The sequence below is a fragment of the Haliaeetus leucocephalus genome, unplaced genomic scaffold (genome assembly GCF_000737465.1).
Source record: "Haliaeetus leucocephalus isolate CR32 unplaced genomic scaffold, Haliaeetus_leucocephalus-4.0 Scaffold273, whole genome shotgun sequence".
In the NCBI taxonomy this organism is placed as follows: domain Eukaryota; kingdom Metazoa; phylum Chordata; class Aves; order Accipitriformes; family Accipitridae; genus Haliaeetus; species Haliaeetus leucocephalus.
The window spans coordinates 6,225,979-6,252,552 of NW_010972709.1; positions in this window are offsets into that span (position 1 = coordinate 6,225,979).

Genomic DNA, 26,574 nt, shown 5'->3' on the forward strand with positions numbered 1-26,574 from the left:
AGTTCCTTTTTCACTTTTGGAGATGAAGTTTCTTCATTATGCCCAGACACAAACTGAAATTAAATACAAATGCAAGTAGTTTTTACCATCAGGGTATTTTCCTAGATGTACTCTTATTGCAGTCCACGTCCTCAGTCTCATATAAACACTCGTTTGGCTTGTAACCCTGCGATGGCCAAACAGCAAACTGGACCTTAAAGTTGCTGTTGCTCTTAGCTGCTGATAATTTTGTTCCTTTGTTTATTCCATCTGAAATCGGTTTATAGTTCAGCCCACTTCTGTTCCTGTTGGAGTTTTTGCTCCATAAACTGTATGTCTCCCTGGCTGAAAAGTCAACAGTTACTGCACTTTCATTTCCTCCTGTGAGGGTGAATCATAACCAAGCAAGGGCTGTAAGACCAAACAAGAGGAGAGAGAAGTAATGTGGTGGATCAGCTTCTCCAGGCTGTGTGAGCTCCGCAGGGTGCCCTTTACAAATGCAGTCCATGAACTGAACCTGAAATAAGTTTCCTTCGCAATGGCTGAAGTAAACTGACCCTTGAAGGTTTGCTTGGTGGTTCTAGTCAGATGAACTGGAGCTTTCTAAGGAGAACAGCCTCACAGCACTGCCCTCCGTGATTCTTGCATGTACCCTTTTGTACTCATCTACAGCAGCAGCAGATGGGCTTGATGACTTAGGAGACTCCAAGCCTACCTCCGTGTCCTCTGAACATTCAGAGAGATGTTCAAACATGCAGCAAAACATGAGCCCTAAGCTGGGACTGTGAACGCTTGTCTGCAGTGTGGGTTTTTTTGAATCTCTCCATTCTGAATCAGCTTCTACACTGAATGAATGTATAATGGCATTATTAGCAGCTTTCCTAAAAAGTTTCTTTGGAGGGCATAACTGCCAAAGCAGTGGGGTTTGTGTGACTTTATCATTTCCTTTTAACATAATTTGTAGCTATTTACTGCTTATTTTGATAAACTACTTCCCCATGCCAGCAGGGTAGGGCTGTTGCGGAATATCTTGCCAAGTTTGGCTTATAGAGAAGAGGGGAAGACAGAATACATGTTCAAATCGACAAATATATGTATGTGTGCGTGTGTTTAAAGACTAATATTTGACTGGAAAATATAAGTGTAAAAAAAAATTATTTCTATTTTCATTGACATTTTCTTAAAAAAAAAGGAGTATTTTCTGATCAGCTTCAGACTGAGAAATAACCTGAAATTTATTTCACTGAGAAATTTGCTTTGCTTTCTTCTTCCCAGTGCAATTAAAAAAAAAAAAAAAGCCAAGTCAGAGATCTGTCATGGTTTTCAAAACAAATGGGTGTTCATCTGGGACTATGACATCTCAAACAAAGGTAGCCCATGAAAGTATGAAAGCATCAAATTGCATGGTGGTGTAGGGGATTGCTCAGCTGGACACACTGATGAAAATGCCAAACAAAATGCTCCATTCAAGGGCAACAGGCATTGCTTGTGTGTTTTCACTTACTCCATTGCAAAAAGGAAGCAGTGTAACTGTACTGCAAGCCAGTCTGGGGTGAGTGTCAGTCCAGAAACAATTTATACTGAGGGACTTTAAGTCTCACGTTTTGGACCTTCAGGAGATGCCACCTTACTTGAAGTTTCTCTGAATTTCCTACTGTAAGTTAATCATAGCACACATACTCACTAAATGGTGGTATCAAAAATTTGGCAGATGTTTGGGAAAAGATGTTCTGCAGTTTGTTGAGTTTTGCTCATATTTGAACCCTTTTTTGTCCTCTGTGGCTTGGTCCAATGCCCATCAGTGTTCATGGAAAACTCCAGTTGAAGTGGATGAGTTTTGCAGATCCGGTTCTGTAATATGACAACTTTCTTCCATTCATGCTAGAAAGAGTGGAAAGTGCTAAACAAACTGCAGGAGGTGGGTGACCCTTGTCTGTGCCAGGTCCCCAGGTTCTGCCTTTGGATATTGAATGACAAGATAGAAGAGAAAAGCCAGTTTCCCTGCAACAGCTGAATTCTGACCTGAACCAGCTCTTAGGGTCATGTAGGCTTTTGAAAAACTGACATTTTACTGTATGAATCACACATGGAATTTGCATCTTATGTCACACACACACTGAGTAGTGGAAAGAACATGACTCAGTTATAATCTTTTTATGAATTGAACTCTAAGACAAGATGGTTTGCATTGTTTTGTTGAGGACTCTCTGTTTTCCTCCCTTACATCTCCTCCAACACCTACCCACTCAGAGGCACACAGACTTACTACCCCTTACCGTACCACATTCCCACCGCTCTTTTGCTTTGACTCTTCTACTGGAAGCTGTTTACTGTTACCTATTCCCTTCAGTGACAAGTCACTGCTGTTATTACTGTATAGTTATTATTATTTTTGTGCCAGCCACTCATCTGGACAGGAAAGCTTTAAGAACCTTAATTACTTTGTGGCCAGACATGGAGCTATATTTCTAAAAGTAGCTTTTCTTTTTTGGATCAAGTTCATTTCCTACAGTGTCTGGTTTTATGAGTTTGCTAAAAGCTTTCAGGTTCTCAGGAACCCCCGTACTTCCTTCTCAAACACACACAAATAAATATATATAAAGAGTTGAAAATCTGGAACAATTAAATTGTTTTCACTTCCTGTCAATCACCTACATGGTGTCATTTGCAATTTCACATACACACTCTGCTTTCACTTCTGGGCTAAATACCTCTCTAAAATGATCTTTGTGATTATTGTATGCTATAGTTCAGGACCCTTCCAGCTGAAATGTTCTATAGAAAATATCACTGTTATTCTTGAAATGTAATTTCTGGCACACACCACCAACTATGTTAATTTTTATATTTTTTAAGAGAAGTGCAGCAGAACTGGCAGAGAGATAGTGAGTAATTCCCTTGAAGCTATGTCCCCACTGATTTGATTTTTCCTTGACAGCTTATCCATCATGCTATATGCTTATTTAGACAAATAAATAAGAGGGCTGTTATCTGCCAGCCTGGCCTGAGGGCTTTTAGCAACACCAGAAAGTCTGCCGGCTTTCCTTTCAACATTCAACAAGACGATTAGGGAATCACATTATGGTAAATGTGGATACTACATGCTCAAGTGGGAAAAGAAGAGCTGGTCTGAAACTTGTGAATCCATGAAAGTCCAGTGTTGATTGCACAGTAAAGTACCTCCAACCTGCAGCTAAAAGAAAGGCCCTCTGAGCAGGGATCAGAGAGCCAGCTGAAGAAAAACTCAGCCCTAATTCTGTGTGGTGAACAGAACAGTTCTGGGATTCATTGCTAGCACTGGGAGATATATTTTGATAAAACATCATGCTCTGAAGAAAACAGATTTGGGTCAACTGAAACATTTTGTGAATTCATGTTCAACTTAATGAGTTGTTTCATTCTTAAAATTTAAGCAAGTCAAAATGTTCCCTTTCAACATTTTTACATGAAACACTACACCTTTCAGAAATGTACCCGGTTTTATTTTTTAAATGCTTACAAGTGAAATGATACCTTTTACTTCAAACTAAGTGACATATTTTACTCATCCTAAATGATTCATTTCATTTGGTTAGAACGGGGCAAAAAAAAATCTATTTCCTTTTGAATCTACCCTAAAATGTTTTTTCCACAATTTTTCAGTACAATTTTGCAAATAACTCCTTCCCCTTCGTGCCAAACCCTTTAGCGCATCCACAGAAACAGCCATTCCTCCACCTGGTCTCCACCTGCACTCCAAGGGAAAATTTCTCTCTCTCTTCCAGTGAGAATAAACTAGCTCTTCACCAGTCCTAGCTGCTGGTAACTTGAGGACAGGCTGAGGGCTGAAATGAACCTGCTCAGTCTTTATGCTGTTCAGTTAACTGACTTACTGTCTGAACACGGACAGGCTTGGAGCTTCTCACAGTCAGGTAAGCTAGGGGTGAAATTACAAGCAGAAATTTGCTCAGTCCTAAAGCTGTGGGCTGCATTTTCAGAAGTTAGGCAAATAAATTCATGCAGCACTGTATGTCTGTTTGCAAAGTAAAATTCCAGAGAAGTTGACATGAAATTATAATTAATAAGAAAGTCTCATAAATGTTTGAGTCTAGCTCTTTTGGTCCATATTGTATGCAAGCAACTCCCTTGCATGTGCAAAGAAGGCCCACATATACTGTTCTGATTTTCTGCAAAATCTAGATTTGACTGCACAATCTATCCTGGAGGTTTTCATAATGTGGGATAACGGGATAACTGTGAATTAGGCAGAAAATCAGCTCTGAGGCACAGCCCTAATACCTATGTGAAAATGTGCATCTTTACCCAGGCAATCATAAAAAATTCCAAGCTGAAATAAAGCATGGTGCTGTGTCTATATTTGTATGGGTGTCTGGAGAAGACCTGATCTCATCTGACCTGATGAAATGTTGTCACCAACTTCGTAAGGCTCTGATAAATAGTAACTTTCCAAGGATAACTTCATTTCTCTCTAAGCTTGGTTGGAAAGCTGGAAAAACCTGCCTTATAGAAGAGAATGGTCTCATCAAAATGAAGATCTCCCCAAGTTCAAAGACCTGAAGGAGTAACAAATTTTATCTTTCCTTAGCTTTCTAATAAATTCATTTCGTTAGGGAAAGTTTGAAGTGACAGCTTTTAAAAATCACTTTTCATTCTTTGCCTGTTCTCTTTTTTTACAACACAGTCACACCCCAATTAACTAACTGTACTGCTTACAATAAAGACTAATGATCCTCCACTGGCCCCCACCTCCATTAGCAGCTTCAGAATCCCACCAGAACCCCAATTAACACATTGATTTGCTTAAAAGGAAAATAGTGATCTTTGGCTGTCCATTCCACCAGCTGTGTGCTCCATCACCCAGTCTCCAGCAAGTCCATTGATTTCCTTAAAATAAAACCAGTAAATGTCCATTAATTGCCCTCCCCTAACTGCAGGGTCCCACTCTGATTCTTCTTTTTGCCAGAGTTCACTGGGACATTTTATCTAAGAAGCTTAAAGACTAATATGCTGTGTTTCTCTCCTGCTGACCCACTGGTTCATCAAACTGATTTCAACTGACTGCTAGTGTGGGACCGAAGGAAAATGCTCAGTGAGGATGTTAGCTGCATGCTGCCAGTTCCAACTTGGTGAAGCATCTAGATAAACTGGGTAAAGAAAAGGGTCATGAAAGCCTGTATGTTAAGGTTGTGTCCTCTACAATCACACTCTGATAATTAGACTTTGTAATGAGGGAGCCCTCATTATCGGAAGCTGTACAAGGAGTTTGCAAATGTTATTCTTGAGGCTGGCGGGAGGTCAGGAGGGAGCACATCTACAATGCTGACTTGCCCTGAGGCCCAGCAGAAGAGCGGCGCTTCTTGTGTGCCCAAAGGGACTCTGCTTAGGGATTCCTTGTGAGAGAAAACAACAGAAGTTTGATGTCCAAGAAGTTTCCTGTTTGACAATACTCATCATGCTGTGCAATACACTGCAGATAGAGGTTATAAATAATTAGGAATGAGTGCTCAATTCGGATAATAGAACCAACCTGCCTGCAAGCTCTTTCAAGCACCTGCCTTCTGCCTGGGCTGCCCAGCATTAGAAACTTCTTCAGGGCGTGCATGAAACAATAATGCAGATGGCTTTTGGAGTAAACGTCACCAGGCATCTTTTGAGGTTTCATCACAATGTACAGACTTCACAGATGGAAAATACCAACTTCTGCTGGCCACCTAAGTACCTGTTTTTCACAGGCAGGCTACAGTGACAGAAGCTTGCTCTCCAATTGCTAACGCCAATACCCGCAAGACTCCTGTAGTAAAAAGTGCAATAAAAACCACTGTGAAATAATAACCAAGTGATAAAATTACAAGTAGGAACACATAAAAAAAATCACATGCACTGCAGGAACAATGATAAAAGCCTGCCTCTCAACCTGTCTAATCTCACAAGCAAACCACACCCTTGGGTATTGCCAACCAGCTGAAAACAAGAGTAGGAGCAGAGTAAGTGAAACCACATGAATGTGTGATGTGTAGCAACCATTCTGAATCCATATTATAGCGTTTTTCTTTTACTGCTTATATGAGGTTTCTTGGGAAGGTTTCCTCCCTGGCTGGATTTGAGAACCAGAAGTCAATGGGACATATACAGACATCTCAGGGTATTCCGCAAAATAGGCTTGACATACTATACAGTTACTACTGATAGCTGCATTGTGCCAGATTACTTGTGCAAGAGGCTGTGATACTTCTCTTAGGAAGGGTTAGGCTGTACTTTTTTGACATACATTTCAGGAGACAGCTTCTGTGAAGGGGAGAGAACAGAAAACATAGGAAGGGCCTACTTAACGGGTACAAGGAATAAATAAAATAGTGATGGACACAAAGTATGTCCTATGGATATTATTGTAAAATACATTTTCCTCTTGCTTTTCTTGCTGACTGCCCAGTCAGAAACTAAGATCTGTGTTAATTTTCAATCAGAGTTGAGTCAGTCTTAGCATCTTGCTTTACATCTCCTGTGTCAGTAAAACAGGTTAAGGCACAAACCGTCCAGCAGTGATATCTTATTCTTAATGAAGTCAACAAAAAGTTTGCTAATGTGTTAGGCAAAGTCAAGATTTCACTAGCCTTATACTCCAGTCTTCCTGTATGCAAATTTCTTTCCCTACAAGGTGATTTGAATAATGTTCACCTTCAGTTTTTATGGAGAGAGCACACTGGAGCAGGCCAAATCATATGTGGTTACTGAATTCAAAACCAATGCTTGCATCAGTTTTATTTTGGTTTTATGGAGGGGTTTTATACTTTCCTAGCATTTACTGGACTTCAAATGCAAACATAGAAAAAGTATATATAAAACCTGGCTGCATTCCTCTTTTCAATTAGAGAGATCATTCTACATACTGAATGAGATTAACATGCTGCAACTTGAAAATGTATGCAGCTTTTAGGTTCACTACTGGATGCCAGCATACTACTAGAGATTTGCAGATAACGACAGGGCATTAGACAGTCTCTAAATCACAGCAATTATTTTCAATGAGAATAAAATGAAGATAAAGCTGAAAATAGCATTTCACTTTCAAAAGAGTGATTACAGGGCCTAAAACCTGGGCAGCAAGGTATATGTATTTTAGCACTATGCAAACTGAATGCTAAGCAAAGCCTTGCATTTGTCATCGTTGCAGCCAAGCCCAAAACCAAGCACCCATGGCATGCACATTTTGAAACTCACCATTTTAAGGGATTAGTGGGAGGGGTATGATTCCAACCACACCGAACCAAAGGCAGCATTTTCTTGCTTGGTGGATGAAAGTGCAGCTTCTGCTTGCTAAGTTCTTCTGTACACCCTCATCTAAAGCCTACTTACTCACCAAAGTGCCAACTCCAATTATGAAGGCCCAGCCTACCTCAGAGTTTGCCAGCATACCTGATCTGCGTCTGTTGCCTTCTCACTCCTTTTCCCCCTCTTTAACACTAGAAAATTATTGCCAAGTGATTAGCATTTGCAGTTAGAAAATGGTTGGGTTAAACAATTGAAGTTTTAATTCTGTTCCAAAACATGTGATCATTTGCAGAGCTTAAAGAGAATTACAAACACTAATTGAGTCTGACAGTGCGCGTGTGATGGCAGATAAGGAATATTAAAGCCATTTCACTGATAGGTAAACAAAAGTAGGTAAAAGTAATATAATTTCCCTGAGCTCACACAGAAAATCTGTTATGAGGGTGAGATGAAAACTCAACATTTCTGATTGTCTACTATCATGTCCTATGTAAGAGAAAAGCTCTCCATGAAATTGCAATCTCTAGTTATTAATTTCTGTACTGTGAGGACTTAGGATCTTGTTTTCAAAATAACATCTGCTAAAATACACAGGCTAATAGATACATCTGCATTCACAAGGAATAATGTAGCTCCACATTCGGATTTCCACATGCAAATCTTGAATTAGTCTTCTAACAAGTTCATTATGTGAACGATGTCTAATTTGCACATGCTGTTTTGGCAACTGTCTGTGCAATTTTCGACACGCAGAACTGCATGCCTGCCCTTTAGAAACAAGCTCTTTAGCAACCCTTCATGTAAAATTCCCTATTTTTCTTTCATTGAATTAAGCTGGTCTGAGAACTGTGAGCTTTTATTAGTACTTAAAGGGAACCAATACAGAATATTACAAACAACATCCTTAAAAATGAGTTAAGAGTATGACTGACTTTGAAATCACTTTAGTCTTCTAGTTTTTAAAGAGGTTTATTCTGATTAACTGACCTGAATGTTAACAGAACTGAAATTTTAATTTGTATTCAGACTGTAAGAATATCATGCACTCAGATGAGACAGTGTTGTTTAATTAGGTCTAGTAGTTAACTCAGAAGAAAGTAAATGTACTGCTAGAGGTTTGGAAGACTGCTACAGGCTCCTGGGATTTGCAGGAGTTTGGAGAAGCTTAAAAATAAGAAGTCAGTAGTTTTAGGAATTGGAAATGAGTGCTTAGAAGGTATCGGAAAGGTCCTGCAAAGTCTGTAGTCAGCATCTTTTAACCTTGTGCTTCCCATTAGCGTAATGACCTTGGAAAGACTTAAAATTTTGCAGTCCAATAAATAAAGTAAATCATATATATGTAAGGTCCAATTTCTGTGATTCCAAAGAAAGCCCTCAGATATTATGATAAATGTGGTATCTACACTATCTTCCCCAGGATTCTTTGTGTTTCATTTATGATGCGAATGAGCTGTGAAAATTAGAAGTAATGTTTACACCACAGACAGCAGCCATTAATAGCAATAGAAGGCTATTAACTTCACAATTATGGTTTGAATCTTTGCAGTTTTCTCTGTAGTTGATAAAATAAATTATATGTATTCTTTCAGATTACCATGTCCACATAGTTTAATACATTTTTGAGACTTTGCTTCTGGTTTTGCTGCTGCTGTTGTTGTTATTTTGGGGCATTTTGTTTTTAATTGAAAGAAACACTGCAAATTACAGACTGACATATTTTTGATGAAATGACAAGGCAAGCACAAAGCCATACAGAGTTGACAAAATGAGATAGAAAAAGGGAACTATTCTTTAAAGTTATAAATGTGAAAATTGATTTAAGAACACTAGCTGGTTTCAATTTTTTATTACAACGTATTTTAAGGACACCCATGTTCTTACAAACCGGAATTTATGTTCTGATATGAAAATATAATTAACACTTAAATTGACACTTTATGTCCTGTGGAGTGGAATTTTTCTGCTCTCAAATGCGAGCAATTTGTAAAGAAACATGGTGGCAGTAAAACATCTAAACATCTTAAATTGGGGTGTCCCTACAGGAGCCACTGGCATGGGTCACTAATTTGGTTAGCCTGAGTAGCTCACTTTGGGCCTGCCTGCACCTGGAGAAGCAGGAACAGTTTATCTGATGGGGCTGGCTGGGAGGCTGTATGCTTGGGCTCCAGGGGCTGCCACGGAAAGGGTTTGCGTGTCACCCTGCAGCAAGTCATCTGCAGATACTTTTCAAGCACCTACATAAGGTGCTTTAGGGACAAGGCTGGAGAGTGGCTGTGAGCAGGCTGACATTTTTGCATGGTTAGTTTGCGTGGCTTTCCAAATACGCTGTAGAAGGACAAGTACTTGGTAGTGCATTTTGAGTTGTCCACTGGACTTCCCTGTCACATCAGAAGGGTATTTGGAAATAGTCATATTTTCAAATTCCCAATTCACTTTTCTTCCCTGTGTTCATGTATATTCCCTAGGGTTTGCTGGCTGGCGTATATGAAAGCCTGTGCTGCAGAAGATACTTGCTAGACCAAAGGCTCTTTCTCAAACTGCCTGAAGTAAATGGAAAGACTCTCTGTAGCAAAGCAGCACAAAACCCCCCTCCAGACACAGCTGTCATTGTTATTACAGCAATGTTGGGAGGCTCAGCGAGCTGAAGTCACAAGTGAGATGCATTTCTATAAACCACACAGCAAACATCACCACAGCCACACCTGAATTCTATATAGAATGTGTGCAGGGAGGGCAGGGGCTTAAGCACAGCACATTATTAGTTGCAACAGTAATTTTCCAAAGCCAACACAAAATGTCTCGTTTAGAGCTAGAAAGGTCTGGAAGAGAAAAGGTATTCTTGCTGTTGCCTGGAAAGATAACTGTAGAATCACAGAATATGGATTTCATTGTCTTTACATTCTAACATCGCAAGCTTCATTGTCAAAATCAGTAAACACAGTGTTAAAACAAATCACACAGTGGGGCTTTTTAGATTCAGTCTTGTATGATTGCACAGTAGCTTCATCTTAATATCTCTGCTTAGGTAGTAGTGAAATGATGCACTCTTTCCATCAAGGTAGCAAACAAAACCTCATTTTGCTCAATAGAGCAAAGAAAAATCAGAAGGCATTGTTCTCTGGTGGCAACAAATTTCTACCAACTTGATAGAGATGACAAACACAGGTTTCAACTGAGAAGGATGACCAAGATGACCAAGGACGGACTGTATCCCATGCACTCAGAATAATGAAATTAGCTGATAACCCTTCATACAACCCCAGCATGCACTGCACTGGAATAGGGCTCAACTATGGTCTTCATTTCTCATATGTTTCAGTGGGTTGCTATTAAATCCCTCCCTTCTTTACCATGTAATGCCAATAATCTGATCAATATTTGAGAGTTATTCTGCCCTCGCCATACTGGAAAGTCAGTACAAATGAATAGGTAGCTGGTAGCACACGGGAAGCGCAGCTAAGTGCTGAGCTTTGGAAACACTGGGCAAAGTTAACAGAAATATTTCCTTCAGGGTACACTGTGCATCGTTAGCCCTCTGGGAAGCTGAGGAGGTATAACATGTGAGTGTTTTTTCTTTGCATAAAGCATCTCCGATAGGACACTTTTTCAACAAAATGTCACAAAGCAGGACACCTACATGGATACATTCCCCTCCCTAGCTTTTATCGGCCCTTGTTCAGAGAAGAAGTCACTGTTCTCCTTTCCTGTGCTGATGAGCAGCGTGAGAGGATGCAGCAATACATCGGTCGGGAGCACAACACGCTAGGTCCAGTTTTGGAAACTTTCAAAAAAATAGAGACAAAATCCCGGGGAAAGGACAACAGGAACTATCTGAAATTTAGATACTGTGAGTGAGAAGAAAAGACTGAAAGAACTGGATTGGTTTTGTCTGGGGAAAAAAAAAGATTAAGGAAGGGCATTATAATAGCCTAGTACTATGGAGAAGGTTGATTTAAAGAGGGTGATGGTTAGTTATTTCCCTTCTCCACTGGAGGTAGGACATCAGCTTAAGAAGAAATCAGCTTAATTTACAGCAAAAAAGATTGAGATTGGATATTAGGAGAAGCTTTCTGCTTATTAGGAGAGTTAGGTAGTGGAACAGACTCTCTAGGTTAGTTTTAGGTCTCATTCTCTGAAACATTAAGACTGTTACATAGACAAAGACGACAGCAGTATACCAGGGATAATCCAGATGTAGAAGTAACTTAAGACTGTACAGCAGGAGAGGATGTGCAAATTTTGCTTCAGATCTTTGTGCTCTCCTTATCAGAAGAAGCGGAGGTAGTTTAGCCTAGGGAAGGTGTGTATAGCTATTCAAACATGCTGCTAACCTGACCCAGTTTTATTGAAATTTTTATTTTATTTCACACAAAAATGGGAGGCGATAGGAAAAGTTCCATTTCTGGAATGAATTATTTCACTTTTAATTTTCTTTATAGTAACTTTTCAAAAGTCTGCATCAAAACATACATTTTGGGTTTTGAAATAAAATTAAAAGCCTGAGCAAAAATTATATTTACCCATAGTTTTCAGCGAATTTCAGGATTTTAGGTTCTTGTTCTTGTTTGGAAAAGAAGCAAACCTCAGAAGTGCTAAGCAGTTTGTATCTTGGGAAATCTCTACCCTCCACAGCACTTGTGTGATCTTTGGCCTCTGGCAACTGGCAGGGCTCCTCAGGATGCCCAGGGGAAGTACGGGAAACTGCACTGCTCAGAGCTTCCAGAGATTTGTGGGCTGGATTGGGCTTCCTGTGCTGTTGCCTTGACCTCAGCATCGCCAATGCCAGCATCTCCAGGGAACCTGTGGAAGTCAGCCTGTGAACATCTTCTGCAGTCCCTGTTTCCTCTTGCCTGGTTTGATAAAAGCTTTAATCATCCCTGTAGGTTTTGCGAGACTTTATTTCATTTGGGGGGGGGGGGGTGTGAGAGAAAGGCATGAGAATCTTAGAGGATTCTGTGACTGAAACAAGGCTAAAGTTCAAACAAACTACTTAGTGTACTGGAGTGGCCAGGCAGCTTCAGGGACTGCAGCTGCAGCTGCATTCCTGCAAGTCCCGCAGCGTGCGACCTTGACGGGCAAAAGGCGACGTGCTCCTGAGCTGACTGACATTATGGTGGTTTATCCTCCAGAGCAAGCCCAGACTGGAGAGGTTCATTTAAGACATCATCAGCCATCTCCTCATGAAGTAATCAGCTAAAGAAATAAGACTGGGCAGATGAAAACCTGGGAAGGTAATAGAAGCTGGGGGAATGGAAGTTGGTGCTTGAAACAATTAAGAGTTCAGAGGTGAGTCAGAGAAAAAACAACCGCTTTTTATTAAAAAATCATTTCAATTTCATGGGCAGGCTGGAGAAGTAATTCCAGCACAGTCTGACTTCAGAGAAATGCCTCCCAGATAGCAGGATACAGAATAGCTAAACAGTACCAAGAAGACACAAGACAGAAGTATTATCATTAGAGCAAACTTCTACCAGCTAGACATGCCCTGGCTGAAGAACACTAGAAAATTGACGTAAAATGTCCTTGGTGCAGGGAAATTTACAGGCTCTTCTGCAAAAACTCCTCTCACCAAACTCCAAAATCATATCAAGTCTAATATCTCCGGAACCAATGATGCACCAGTTTGAAGCATTACATCACCGGCACCGGGCTTCATTGGCTGGTCCTACCCTGAGGACAAGACATTCTTTCTTGCACCTTTTCAAAGCTGCTGCTTCTCAGGAATTAACTCCTTGAAGGATGTCACCTAGGGACAAGTCTAAATTTTTTGACTGATACAAATATACATGTATTTAATACGAGAGGTTTAGTTAGCCGCAGCTTGAAACCCCAAAGGAACAGCCATGCCTTTTCAGTTCAGATTATTTCTCAACCTTCACTGCAGAAAAATGAACTATATCTTTTCTGTCCTTCAGGAAAAAAAAATCAAGTTGTCAGTGATACTATAAAAAGCAGAATATGCTGAATCAAGAATACTATGCAATCTCGGTAAATAGGGAATTTCTAAGGGAAAGAGAAGGGCTGCTGCTGCTGCAGTGTAACAAAAAATTCCTCTAACTGGTTAATTAGATTAATCGGTGGCACTGCAAAAAAGATGCTGCAGATGCAGGTTAGCTCTGCCTTGCTTGAATTTGTATTGCTCTATTTCAGTTTGCATCCAAAAATAGCTGATAGATCTAGACAGTGTTGCAGGAAGACGAGTGGGGTACATCTGTGTGTGTATATATTTTGTGTGTGTGTGTGTGTGTGTTCTTTCCCTTTTCCAAATTTCCAGTTTGCCTAGTAAGTGTGAGAAATCAGTTTCATAAGATTACTGCCCAAAATCAGCTGATGAAACCCATTGCATTCTAAGTAATTTGGTTATATAACTTTTCAAAAAAAAAACCCACAGGAAAAAAAAACCCACACACAGAAAGATGCAAGGAAGTTTCTGGAAGATCATTTCTTGCCTAACTTTTCTTTTTTTTTTTCTTTCCTTTTTTTTTTTTTTTTTTTTTCCTGAAGAAATGTTGTTCCAGGGAGTGTCTGACTAGTTCTGCAGCTTGGCAAAAAAGCCAGACGTTACCTCATAGCTGCGGCCAGACAGCCCATTTCTATGCCAGGCAACCACTGCAGAAGCACACAGCACAGGGCCCTGCTTGATTAGCACTTCTGCTGTTTCAAGAGTCCTGGAGTGTTTTGTTCAAGGTGGGCTGCTGAGTGGGGACTCGGTGTGCTTTTGTGCAAATGAGCTTGCAGGCAGGGGGAGGCATGTGGGGTGCGGGGGAAATTGGGGGAAGGGGGAAGGGAGGCAAAGGGACACAATAGGGGAAGTCTGCATTAATATTCTGCATTCATGTTATCTTTGGGAAACAGGATCTGTTTGATCTGACCTGGTCAAAAAAAAATAAATAATAAAACCAACCCACGAAGTACCACATCCTAAAGGTCAGAGTAAAAAAGAAAGAGATGGGGAAACAAAGAGCTGTAATGACAGAGCAGGTCAAACTGAATTAAATGTTTAATTGTCTCCCTTGTGCCTCATCAAATAGCTGTCTTTAAAGCAAAAGGGATCTTTTCTTCCAGCAAAAAAATTACCAATTCATCAGTGAGCTGGAAGGTGACGAGTGTTTGTAAACATTACAGTCAATATAATTTTCTCATCCTCTCCCTCATTGTTGATTTACCTTGTTTAACTGTGTCATTTACCAAGTAAAGCTGTGTCTATATGCTGTATACCATAAATGTTGGGGTCCCTGCACAAAATTAGAGCTGCCCAGCATTACTCTGATGTGCTTTTTAGCAAACTGTACCATTTGCACAAGAGATGGGCAAATAGGAGGGCACAGAGTGGGCAGAGATGCTCAGCCCTGCACTACCGCACCTCCTCCTGGCAGTGTCCTAGGGTGACTTCTTGCAGCAACTGAGATGTGGTTCAGCACTCTGCAATGGAGACAGTCTGTGCAATGAGCTGGGAAGTAGGTGGTGTGTCCGCCTAATAGCCCAAGTTCACGTACTCATGTTGCACGTAGCTGTGGGAATGCTATAGGGCACTGGAGCTTCATCACCTGTCCTGATGTATTGCCTCTGTTCTTCTAAATGGTGGTAGAAATTTCTGTTGGAAGAGAAAAAACACATTTTAATAATTTTATTTTATTCGGTGACAAGATAACTACTAATATACTCGCCCCTCTATCTGAGAGTACTGCATGATTGTCAGCAAATTTGATATCAGAAAATGTATGGGTTTGGATTATCTTTAGTAGCCAGTTTTCCAGATGAGAAAAGTTATAGATAAAGAGGTAAAATTAATTGGGTTTGGTCATACATAAAATCAGTGGGCGGCATCAAACCCTTAACAGCTCTTGACTCTGAGTCTTATATTTGACCCCTAATGCAAGATGTGCACCCAATGGAGGCATGAATCAGTGCTTATTCAGGACAACTTCTCCTGAAACTTCTTCCAAGCCTTTTTTTTTTATTTTGGGGGGCTTACAAAGAAAAGCAGATCCCCAGATTTTTAGGAACATCAACTGCAAGTTGGAAGAGGAGTGAGAGGGACTCAAATGTTATCTTAAGGGATTTAGGGTAAAAGTGGGATCCATCTGACTGAGTTAAGACCAAGTCCAACTGCTGCATTATAAGGCCCAACAAAACGTGTCAACACCAGGGATGGGGAAACCTCAAGGGGAGATTTTCCAAGATTTTTAAGAAGAGACGTGCCCTGGATCTTCCCAGCTTCACGTAAGTGGGCTAAGAGGCTTTAATTCCAGTTCTCTCTCCAGTTACAGCACTGGAGTACAGTTGCTCCAGCCAAGTCCTTCTGCTCAGGGTGTCACAGAGATCTCCTGGAGGGCTGTGCTCTAGAAGTGTCACCTAGGTTGTGTGCTTGCTAGAAACATCACAAGCTCATTGGGGGCAGAAGAGAAGGAGATGAAGATTCCACCACTACCTGCAGTTCTACCATCACACAGCCAGATGCGCAGCTACTGGGCTTTGGGTCTGTGCTACAGTCGTAGGCAGCCTGACAGGTTCAGGTGTGACCCAGTTTGCAAAACCAGCACCAATTATAGCTGGGAAACTGGAAGAGCCCATGAGACAGAGGGGAACGGTGGACACCCTCTGCATTTGGCCTTCTCAGGGATTTTCCAGAGCTGTATGTTACTGGCGCTCAGACCACAGCCTGGCTCAGAACCATTTGGCTGCTTGGCTGGATGTACGTAGCATGGTAGTGGTGTTTGTGGGTGTGAGTGTCTGTATCAGTAGTAACTGTAGTATTAACAGAGCTTTCCTATGGTGCAGAATCCAGCTGATTCCCTGGATTCCAGGGAGCCCCATGGGGCTATGTGGAGACTCCAGTCACAGGGCTGCAAAAGAGGAAAAGAAGGAAATAGCTTTTCTCTTCCTTTTTGGCAAATAAGAAGTTGGAGCAGTGAGCAGGGTGGATTGCTGGGTGCTGTGAACTGTGCTGGCTATATCCCTCTGCATCCCTCCCAAGCTCTTCTCCAGATCACTTACCCAAATACTTTTAACTCCCATTTTACAGTCACCATAGGACCAAATAATTTTGGGGCCAAATTTCCTTTTTTGCATAGTTAAGTTTAGTGTAGAGTGACTTTCCTCAAACTTTGGCCTGGTGCTTAAAAACACACTAGTAACCCTTGGCACATGGGAGCAAATCCTAAGCTACTCCTAACTCCTCTGACTTTTTCCCCAGTGTGAGGGGATTTGCTGTTTCTTACAGTTTCTCATATCGATGATGAACAAAAGAACATGGGTGTCCCAGCTTTCAGGGATGTTCTGAGCATCATTTGGGAAGCTCTGGACTTTGAGTTGTTCATGAACTCCTCATTTGGCTACTTTAGAAAATCTTGCTCAGGACAGCCTATGTGGAGCTCCTGGCAGGCTAAACACAGGAGAGCATTTCGCAGCTCACGCTGAGTCTGTGCTGCAGCATCCTTGCACAGATTTAGTATAGGAGATGAGGAGGCATTTGGTCACATCTCTCCATGGGGCACACGCCAGTGATCTGCGAGGTGGTTGGGGTATGGCAGGGGAGAGCCCATGGCTTTGCTCAAAGCTGTGTCAGCCCCCATAGGACTACAAATACCTCACACAGCTGCAGAGACCTGGCTGGGCAGAAGAACCTCATGAGCTACTAGTCAGTCTCCCACTGCAGCAGAAACATGTGTTAAGAAAATGCATTTGGAGGAATTTAGGGCATTGGAGGTCAAGGTACACGGTGAAAACCCCAAGGACGGTCTCAAATGCAAGCACAAGGTTCATCTTACGAGCCTACAGCACAACACAGATGGAAGGATGGTTCATACAATGGGAGTGGGAAAAACTAGTTAAATATATTTATGGGATACAGTGGAAGAAGCGCATTAAAAAGTAGAAATCCTTGACTCTAACCAGATCCTCCCTTTCAGACAAATTGGAAGCAGTTGGTGAAATGGAGACACGCAGGGTGATGGACAGAAATAAGAACCAGCCCTGCTTACCCTGATCAGGAACGGCAAAGCCATGAATCCCAGATGTGGTCAGGAAGAGGTTATATTTGTACAGGGAACAGGAGGAGGAGGACGCTCATTGTTGTGTCTTGGTGTGGATGCTAGGAGTTTAGCTGTACGCGTAGGCATTGCCCATTGGGAAATAGGTATAGATGGAGCTGCAGTTGCCTTAGAAGATAACAGAGGTATTAACGTTAAAGAGTAGAGATTGTTTAGATTGTTTGGGGAGGAGGAGAAGGGAATGAGAGAAGAGAGAGCTATTTGAGAAGGAAAAGGATTTATTAGCCTTTGAAAGTGGGGATCTGAGAGAGGCTGGAATGGGGCTGCTATGTCATTATGGGTTGCAGTTGGAGATGTTTCAGAGAGTAAACTAGTAATAGAAATATTTTATAGGCCACCTGACCAGAAAGAACAACTGGACTGTGAAATGACTGTGCAAATAAAACAGGCATGTAAAAAGGAGAGAGTGGTAGGAATTGAAGATTTTAACTACCCAGGCATAGACTGGAATACATTAAGGGAAGGGAAATAAGGCTGGAGGTATGTTTGCAGATCAGACGCAGGCCTGCTTTCTAATTCAGTCTGAGCATCAACTGCACAGCTTGGGTATTACAAAGGGACTGCATGAGGACATCACAATAGGGGAGACCCCTGGGGAGGCAGCTTTGACAGGCTCCGGGGGAAAAAAGATTTTTAAAGATTGATTGTGAAGCAAAGGATAAAGAAACAAAACAAAACAAAGAAATAGTGGGTTTGGTCTGAGTGGCCTTAGAGCTTGAATTTCAAATATTCGGGTTTTATTGGGCTCACAGTTCCACAGAAGCAATCAGTGGTGTGTCTCCAAGTGTCAAATCACGACCCACTAATGAATTAAATCCTGCAATAACCCAGGTGAAGGTCTGTCTGCCATTAGTTAGGCCTGGGGAAATCGGGCCTATAATGAAATCCTGGCCCCACTGACACCAGTGGTAAAAGTCAGACTTGATTTAACGAGGCCAAGACTTCATACCTGATGCTCATAATCCCGTTGGGCAGGAGGATGATTAGGGGAAGTGGGAGTACAAAGCTGGTGTGAGGAGCCAGGGAGACTCCCCAGTGGGAAGAAGGTCTAGGGTTTCATTGCCTGCCATACACACCTCTTAAAGAGTCATCACGGAGTGAGAGACCCACCATTAAAGGTAATGATTTCAGACCACTAAGGGCAAAGCTTGAGACTGTTAGTGTCTGCATCTCTGAGAGCACAACCAAGAGGACTTGGCAAAGGTTCATTCACCAAAAATGGCTTGGGTGGCCCTGTTCCACATCCTCCATGCATTTCTGGAGATGTAGCCATCTCTGTGCAAAAATGAGCACTTGAGCCTGGAGTCAGCTGGCGCCTACAGACTGCGTTGGTGAAGGGTCTTGCTCCTTGCTAGGGAACTCTGAAGTAACTTTGTAGGGACAGGGATACCTCCAGAGCTTCAGTACTGCAGCCTATGATGTGACCTGCTTGTGTCTATAACTTAGAACTATTGGACCACCCTGAAAGCATTTGGGTTTTTTTCATAATTTTGTGGACTCCTGCCTTGCTAATTCTTTTTGCTGGCTGACTCAAAGGTACTGTTACCAGCTACATATGAACATAACTGATTTTTTAATTTACTTTTTTTTTTTTTTAAATCAGGGAAAAATGGATCTCTTCTAGGCAGGGTATTGTGTATGTACATGTATAAAATGGTCAAGGAATAGGTAATTTTTGAGCATTGTAGCTGTTGTGAATCATACACTGTTTTCTTATAGCCCATATGCTTGACTTCACCTCATATTTCCTATCTGATGAAAAAAATAAAGATAAATAGCATGGTAGGTAGATTTGAGAGGTTTTAGGAACTTGCAGATGGGTCTGAAATAAATAGCTGTAGGTATGACACATAGTAAGATATGAATTTTACTACAAGTGTAGAGCTACTGCCAAAAAAGCCTTCTCATTTTATTCCTTTGTATTTTTTTTTAAGAAATAAATATATATGTGTGTGTGTTTAGGGGAAGCAGAAGGAAGAGGCTCTAAAGAGTGAAAAGAAACCTCAAACTCTGGATACCAACAGGTGCCAATGAATCACAGATCTCTTAGTCATCATTACTGGCTGCATGAATCAATAGATGACTGACTATTAAATAAAGATTCAGTCTTTGTATAAATATTAACTGATAACCAGTCTGTATTCAGTGAATACCTCATGAAAGACTCAGACTGAGACCTCCAAAGAGAGACAGCTCTGTGCACAATCATTTAGCAGGAGAAGCATTTTAAGAGTCTTTATTAAAAAAAAAAACAACAACAACAACAAAACCCCAAGCAACAAACCCCAAAAACAAAACAAAATCCCCCTGCTATTATTACAGACATAATTTAAGTTTTTAATTGAATGAGAATGAACACTCCAGTAAAATTATTTGGAGCACAAAGGCTACCAGAGAGAAGAACGGTAATTATATTTGTGTTGCAAATGTTTGCTTAGCAAGATGAAGCGTGCCGTGACAGGGGCCCAAACTTCCAGGGAAGCTGCGGGTCGTGAGTGATTCAGGTTGTAGCACAGAGGGTGGAAGCAGCCCCTGTGCTGTGTGCCGGGCAGCTGGGTGCAGGGGTGCAGCCAGACACCCCATCCTGTGTGGGCAGGCACTGCCCGAGCCCCCAACCCTCAGTGCAGCTCTGAACAACAGCAACCGTCAATCCAAAAGCAGCAATTTGCAAACTATGTGGGTTCATATTTGTGCCCAGCAATGGATGCTGTGAGTGTCCAGAGCCAAGGACACATCCATTGTGACTACTACTTGCAAAAATGTTGAATTGCATAGGAACACACCTTCCTTCCCTTCCTGTCTCTCCCAGACTTTTCAGTTTGGCAGACAAAAGTCCCATGTGTGTCCCCCAAATACCACTGCAAATAGTGACTATTCAAACAGATTTTCTTTCAGTTGGTAGTATTTTTTGGAGGTGAGGAGATGTGCATTTGTTCATTAAAACAGATTTTTTTCAAGAACAAACACGATCTGTGACAATTGCTCTGAGTGGCTAATCCATTTTTCTACCTCCTTCTCCTTTAACATTTAGTGGAGAGTTTTCATCCATTCTCAATAAAGACTACTCATTAAATGAATCTTCTAGCAGAACTGGCAGAGTGTAATAAAGAGATTTTTAATCCCTTTTTACTCCAAACAACATATGGGCAACAGATATTTTCAGTTTGATTCACCTGGAGTTGTTGGGGGGGCTCTTAAGAATCTGGTTGCGTTTCTCAAACCTACTCAGAGGATTTTAAGCAGCAGCCGATCTCCCGGTTCCTAAAATGTAATTTGTGACAATGCTTTCGAGATGCTTAAACTTCCTAAAAGGCTCCTGACTGCCAACTCGTAGTCAGAGAGAAAGGCAGCCCTTATCTGGCTGGCACGGGGGGACGGTGCCGTTGCGCGTGGCACGACGCAGGGGCAAGCGCTCTGCCGGCTGGTGCTCGCTGAGACCTAAATCCAATTTGGCCTCTGCTGTCTGCAAAGCTGCGCCTGCTCCTCCTGCAGCAGGAGCCGCTGGGATGCTGCAGTCTGTGAGAGGGCTGGGATTTGTTCTGCAAGAGCCAAGCGTTGATCTGTACTGCTGATGCTTAGGATAATTAAACAATAGATGCAAAATGATTAATAAGGTTCTTTTCTAAGACGTGGAGAAGGCTGAAGGCCTGGAGAGGGGCCACTGAATTTGACTAAATAAACTTAGCAGAATAGGAAGATTTTCGGCAATTATTGGCTCATTTTTTCCTCGGGCTTTCTAACCCGTCGCTTTAACTTATTGGCTTAAGACACTCCTTACACCCACATCACATTTTGCCTTGGGCCATTTTGCTGCTTTTGACAGCTGTCTAGGGCAAAAGGAAATCACCCGACCACAAACGTTTGCTCATAACTTCGTAACAAGGGGATCTGAAGAAGTCAAAACCTTGGAGGTTCAGACCCTGCTTTAAAAAGCAAGATAGCCTGAAAAGCAGGCATTGCCCTCTGCCACCCTGGCTATATATCCAGTTGGGCTGCTGTGTACGCAAATTAATAGCAATTAGCAGCAGTTTGAAAATGGTTACCTGAATTGCTGAAGTATTGGTGATCGTTAGAAGCCAAATCATAGCCACTCGGTGCTGCTGTTTTGTACGTGGATGGCAATGCAGATCAATGGGGAAGCGCTGGGATGCGGCTGGCACGGTGGGACCTCTGCAGAGGCTGAGTCCCAGCTGGTGATGGATGGCAGTGTCTGGGGACAGGGCAAGAGTGGCAGGGCATGTGGGCAGAGCAGTTTGCCCTCTGGCAGTGCCAGGTGGGCAGGACAGTCTTGATAGGGTGATTAGCGATCAAGCTAAATCATGTTCAGCACTGACCTGGCTGCTGACCATCCTTGCGTAGGGAAAAGAGAAAGATGCCTTTGAGCCCACCCAGCCCTTGTGAACTGGACCAGAAGATGAAGAGCCACGGTCATACACCTTCACCATGGAAGCAGGTCTTCCTTGTGTAGGCTGCTTGGTTGTCTTCATTGTGCACATACATGGGCTGGCTTCATCGATGGCTGCGAATGTGCCTCGTGCGCCGTGCAGCATGTTTGTGTTAGCCCTGCCCGCAGCACAGCTAGTCACACCAGTGGCAGCTACTCTCATGGCATATTTTTGATGCCTAGTGGAGATTTAAGTTGTTGAAGGTTTCAGTACAGTATCACCTCTATACCGTAGATGTTGAATGTTTGCTGTGCTGTACATCCGAAACACGCCGAGTAAAGGGTGTCTGTGAGGGAGTGACATTAAAGGGACTGGGAACAAACACGTGTCCTGACACTGTGCTTGTGGACGTTACAGTTCAGCGATGTTCAACTTGTGCTCCATTGTCTGCCGATGGTCCCTACAACAGGTGGATCAAGGAATGACTGGAGAATAATAAAAACCTGCTCTGTCTTCCCACACAGACAAGCTAGCAAACAAACTTCGCGAAAAGAAATGCAAATTAGTGAGCAGTCAGTGTTTAGGGTCTTTTGTTTTCTCTGCAGTTGGGTGTGAGGGAGTCTTGGGACTGCTTGGGGAAGGTCAGGGGTCCTTTAAATGTCAAAAGCTTGAGGGATCCAGCTGGATCTCACTCAGATGTCCCGGTCTGAAGACAAGGCAGACAATGAGCTGCCTTTTAATTTCTTCATGTGTTATTTAGACCTCTTCTTCCTTTGAATCTGTTTAGAAAAATGTACACTCAGTCATTCTTCCACACCTCTCTCCCCTTCCGCAGAGAGGAGAAATGGGGAGGTTGTTGTGGTTTTACTGTGAGTGTGACTCTGCCTGTCTGAACTAGTAAGAGATTAAGCAACTTGCCCAAGGTCACAAATAATTCACTGACTTTCCCTGATGATTTTCAATACAACGTGTGCTCCAGCACAAGTCCTCTTTGGAGAGTTTGTATTTCAGTTTTACTGTGGCTACCTGTATATGATGACTTTCCCTTTTTTGGACAATTACCAGTGCTCTGCCTGAAAGCCCAGTTTGAAGGAAAGTTGGTATATTGTTCTGGGAATAAATCTGTCTGCAAAGTTGATAATGGTTGAGCACCTGGGCCTTTCTGTCTTCACTTTTCTTTCTCCAAACTTGGGTTGGAAAATCGTGAAGGGATGTTCTTGGGGCTCTGGAATGTACTGCCCAGTTCTGATTTCAGTCTGCAACTATGACATGTGGCTGGAAGCTCAGCTGCACGCATCCTGACCCCCTTGCTAGCTGTGTGGTCAAACTCGCAAATCTTGCTGGAAGAACTGTTGGAGGTTCATGGTGCCGCTCCATGGTGCATCCAACAGGGACAGAACAAAAATGCAAAGCAGTAGCTACTGGCTATTAAAAAGCATAATTAAAAATTTAATTACTTCTGAAAAGAGTAGTGTCACTGGCTAGACATGCAAATCCCACTGCAAGCCGAGTAAGAAATTCAGGTTTCCAGGAGGACCCTTGTTGGGTGCACTTAGGAGAGTGGAGTGAGAGGATGGGATCCTGGTAAGACGGGTATTGGGTGCCATACCTGTCCCGGTTAGATCACCCTCCCCAAACTGCCTTCCTTCCCTAGCAGTCTGTCTGTCCGTCTGTCTGCCTTCCATTGCTGTACTTATCTGATGGTCGAAGTCACTTACTCTTATTTACATTGCCCACAGGGCATGTTGGATTGGAGCACATTTCCTCTCTTGTTACAGTTGATGAATGCAGCCCTATTAAAATATCATCTCATCCTCACATTAGATTGCAGTCTAAGATAATATGTGTTTTTTCTATATCGTTTATACAAGAAAGATTATGTTAAATGCCAGACCCAGTAAATATTTCAAGATCCGCTGCATTGCTGAGAACAGTTTCTCCCCGGGCATATGTTTCAGAGCCAAAGAAAACACTTTAAAAATTTCCTTCCTGTTTAATTTTTTTTAAAGGGCATTTTCCCTATATCTCTTACTGAAATGACAAGTTGTCATGTTCCATGATCTTATTACAGTTGCAGATGTAGCTCAGCAGGGAATCTGCCCGAGTTTACATTTAAAATCATAAGACCCTGATTCTGATCTTTTTTTTGTTGGTTTAAATCTTTCTATGGTGTAGGACTTCCAGCTTTACCTCATTGTAATCAAGATCAGAATTGCTCCTAATTATAACACTTAACTCCTGTGTAGTACTTTACACTTTCCAGGCTTTATATTCATCAATTAATTAATCCCCAAAGCAGTATTACATTCCCACTAGGAAAATGGGAAACAAAAGCACGTGGGTGAGAAGAACTTGCCAAAAGGCAGAGGGGACGGAGCTGGTGCTGACACCATCAACACAGTAGCCTGGGTCCTTCCCTGATTCTCCCCAGCTGCCCTCTCCTGACCGTGCTCTGATCACACAAAACACCGGAGGGTCCTGGAAAGATCCCACAGTGGGATCTGGGTTCCTCTGGATTTGGGGGACTAGGTGATGGTTCAGAAAAACAAAAAAGCTTGGAAAATCACCTGTCTCTACAAGAGCTTGTAAGGTGTCTCGCTGAGGCCTGCCAGTCCATGTGCATTGCTGAGCTTTTATCAGGAGGGGACCGGAGGGATGGCCAGGCACTAGAAATAAAACCTCAGGCCACTGAAACCTTCCCTGAGAGAGAGAGAGAGAGATCTCTGGAAAAGCACATTTAGGAGTAGCCGTATGTCTGAAAAGCTTACAGATCTGTACACCTAGTGCAAGCAAAGGTGGTGGCCTTTAACCTCAGTGGAACCAGATTTGTTCTATGTTTCAAACATTTGCTCCATGCTCCAAAGACCTCACTGTCCTGGGCTGATGTTGAGCAAGGTTAATGACAGTGATGAGCGAAACAGCTCAGGGAAGAAGAGAATGGCCCCAGTTCTAGTTCCAATATCTTTTTTTGCAGTTCATTCTCTTTTAAGTCCTTAGTGGACAGATAGTCCTTCCTAGCTTGCCTGGGCAGGGAAGTTTGCTTGCATAGTTGTGTCACAGTAACTGCTCTCTGCAAGCTGCACCAGGATAATTCCCTGCATGGGTTCTGCAATAAAAGCCATGGCTGCACAGAGACGTGCTTCCAGAATAAGAGAAATTTTATTCCAGAATAATATCCAGGCAGGATATTTTACTGGCCTATCTATAGGGATTAATTATTCTAGTACAGCTTTTCTGGGAAGGTATTTCCCTGTAGACAGGCCCATGGAGGGTAAAGGGGAAATGTGAGCTTGTTGAGGGATTAGGCAGAAGGGTGGGATGTTTAAAGGTTCAGCTAAGCTTCAAATAAATGAATTGAAACCTTTGGAGGTTTCCCCATTGCTTCTCATGGAGATCAGATCACTTTTATCAAAGAGAGAACAAAAAGGACTGAGATGCAAATTTTTTCTTACTAAGTTGGTTAGTTGGAGAGGGAAAAAGAGAGAAGTGACTTCAAGAGGAAAAGCAGGTTACATGGACTTTAGATTATGTGATTTTGGAAGGTGTGAGTCATTAGGAAAGAAGAGGGGGGAAAAATCATTTTCTCTGGTCGCTATGCAGTAATGCAGAACAGTTGTTCCTGTGTTTATTTCTGTGTTTTCCAGCATGGAAATTGCTGGCATGCACCATTGTGAGATAGGGATAGTGCAAACTCAAATAGAAAAGCAAATATTCACCAATACAATAGCAGCTGATGCCAGCTATAACACCTGATGCAAATATGTTAAACAGAGAAGGGGGGATCATTAAATGAGACAAGTATTCTTTTAACTTTCATTTCCTGAAGAGTTTTTGATTTTTGGGGGTTTTTAAGAATAACTGGAACAACTGGACTGGAAGTGCACACCAAGTAAGGGCAGAGAGAAGAAATCTTTGATTTCTCCTTTTGTATTACAGAGTCTGAAAACAGAGAAAAGTAGTTCATTAAAAATAGGTGCAGCAGGAAATTGAATGGTTTATTCTTCTTACAGTGTATTAGTATTTTGAATCAATATTTCATTAATATAATTCACTCTTACACTCCTTTCTACTTTTTCTTAAGAAAAATTGAAAATCAAATACGAGCAAAACCAACCGTTGTTTGTGTTCCTCCTGAAGGTCCTCTCTCCTGTGGGTGTTTGTCCCTTTCCCCCATTTTATTTTCTTTTTAAACCCTGAGGTTGATGAAAGTCAGATTATTATCAAATTGTTTGTATTGCTGCCTACACTAAAACCAGCCCTTTTCAAGGAAATTAACTTAAAAGCAGCCAAGTCTGCTGACATGGTATCGTCTGTTGAAAATGCCTCTGGTCACGGCTGCTTTTCTCAGATTGGTTACAGGTACATGAATCATTACAGCATTTTTCTCTTGCTTTCTCTGACCTTGGTTTTTTGTTTGTTTGTTTGTCTTTTGGGTTTCTTGAGCAGATTCATAGAGCAGAGTCACACAGGAGATGTCACAGCATTAACCTGGGCTGCCAAGGAGCAATTCGTTCCACACCTTGTACACAGAGCGTTCAGTGCCACGGCTGCTCCGGGCCCCGTTAAGAGTTCATATTCCTGTGATTGTTGTTAATGCTCGTAGAGCAGCTCTGTGGCCTCTGGCCTGCGTGCCATGTGAGGCTGCAAGCTCGCCGAAGCCAGAGCAACCTCAGCACCGGTCTCTGGTGTACGGTAGCTAGTGCTTTAGCCTGAGCATCCTGACTAACAGTGCCAGGGCAAATCCCTGCTCAGGTTATTGTGTCCTTGGTCTTTGTCTGTTTACTTCGGCGTATGAGGGCACTCTGTGCAAAGGCAATCCAAAGCTCACCAGACTGAGACATGGTTTGCTCAAGGACCCAAATGCAGCATTTCTCCTCCCACCTGGCCCA